Below are 2,017 nucleotides of genomic sequence, written 5' to 3' on the forward strand. Positions count from 1 at the left end.
TAATTAATTTTTTGTCGCTAATACTTTTTTCTCCATACTGTGGTTTAATTAATAATATTATACTATTGATTTTGATAAGTTAATTCAATATTAATTTCGGTTTCGTATTTTATCAATTTAAAAAAAAAAAGTAAAAAATTCGATGGTTTCTTTTTTCCATGCTAATCTTTCCTTGGTCAGATGTAATTAACACAACCAGTAATCTCCAAACTAAACCTTATCTTTATATTGTACTCCATGACGAACACTATCCATATATCACACACACAGACACTGAGTATTACTGCTTGCTCTTCTCCGGTGGTCTCCTTGTGAAAATGGTCCATGTGCTGCTAGTCACATTTCCAGCTCAAGGCCATATTAATCCATCTCTCCAGTTTGCGAAGCGCCTCTCAAAACTTGGCGTTAAGGTCACCTTCTTAACCAGCCATTCCGCCATACGCCGCATGACCACAACTTCTTCAACAGTTGATGGCCTAATCGACTTCGTTTCCTTTACCGATGGTTAACAATGGCTGGTCAACTGATGATGCTCAAAACATTATATCTGCACTCGGAAATCACGGCAGCAAGGCAGTGGAAGACGCTATTCGGGCAAAACGGGAAGAAGGGCATCCTTTTACTCGTGTAATCTACAGTCTTCTTGTCCCTTGGTCAAGTGGCTACAGTCTTCTTGTCCCTTGGGCTGGTCAAGTGGCTTCCCATCTTCACATTCCAGTAACTCTTCTCTGGATCCAACCAGCCACTGTTTTTGGTGTTTATTTTTACTACTTCAATAAGTATTTTGATGCTGCTCGAAGTAATGAAGTCATTAAGCTTCCCACTACCGGTGTTCGAGCCTAGTGATCTGCCATCGTTTCTATTTCCTTCAAACACCAACGTATATGACTTTGCACTGCCAATTTACACACAGAATTGTGAGATTCTTGACAGAGAGAATAGCCCGATAGTCCTTGTGAACACATTTCAAGCCTAGGAGCCCGGGCCTTTGAGTGTTATAGATAAGTACAAGTTGATGGATATAGGGCCACTAATTCCGTCCGCATTTTTAGATGGAAAAGACCCTTTGGATACTGAATTTGGAGGTGACTTGATCCAGAAGTCTCTGAATTATGTACAGTGGTTGGACTCCAAAAAGAAATTATCTGTAATTTATGTAGCTTTTGGCAGCTATTCTGAGCTATCTAAACCACAAATGGAAGAGATAGCCAAAGGTCTGATCAAAAGCGTAAGGCCATTCCTCTGGGTGATCAGAGGCGTAGAAAATAGTGGGAAACTAGAGGAAATGCTGAGCTGTGGGAAGGATTTGGAAAAGCAACGCAAGATTGTGCCTTGGTGTACGTACTCAGGTGGAGGTTCTGTCGCATCCTTCTGTGGGATGCTTTTTGACTCACTGTGGTTGGAACTCGTCGCTTGAGAGTTTAGTTTCAGGGGTGCCTGTGGTGTCGTTCCCACAACGGACTGATCAGACCACAAATGCCAAACTCATACAAGATTTGTGGAGGACTGGATTGAGTGTACGCAAACCGGAAGATGGAGGTACCTCTTATGTCAATCTCAAGACTTTCGCAGATTATGTTCTTGGTGCGGACACAACGAGGTATTAGGTAGTTGGAATAAGCCGTTTAACCCTTATACCCTTTGGGCTATATATGTATTTTATTTTGTGATGTTTATTGCTTTTCGTTATTGAAATATATATTGTGTTGAAATTAAAGGTAAACGTTTGCTATAACGACGTGGCTCAACCATAAGTACATGACTTACCATCTATGTAAGGATATTCCAAAAAGTTATACTGGAACTAGAAATAGGTCTTTATAGCAACCTTTTGTAAATTTTGATACTTCACCATATGGTGCCCCTAATAGTCACACTAATAAGTGTCAGAATTTATTTAAAATAAAATGTTTGTATAAATGACATTACAATTTAATTTTTGTAGAGTAAAAAATACTTAAAAATATATGTATAAGATAATAAGTTCATAAAATATTTTCATTTATAAAAAATATTG

At 38.6% G+C, this 2,017-nt stretch overlaps 1 pseudogene; it reads left to right on the forward strand.

Moving 5' to 3' along the window:
* Positions 248-1,814, forward strand: LOC105167807 (annotated as a pseudogene).

Source organism: Sesamum indicum, linkage group LG8, assembly GCF_000512975.1.
Source record: "Sesamum indicum cultivar Zhongzhi No. 13 linkage group LG8, S_indicum_v1.0, whole genome shotgun sequence".
NCBI lineage: Eukaryota > Viridiplantae > Streptophyta > Magnoliopsida > Lamiales > Pedaliaceae > Sesamum > Sesamum indicum.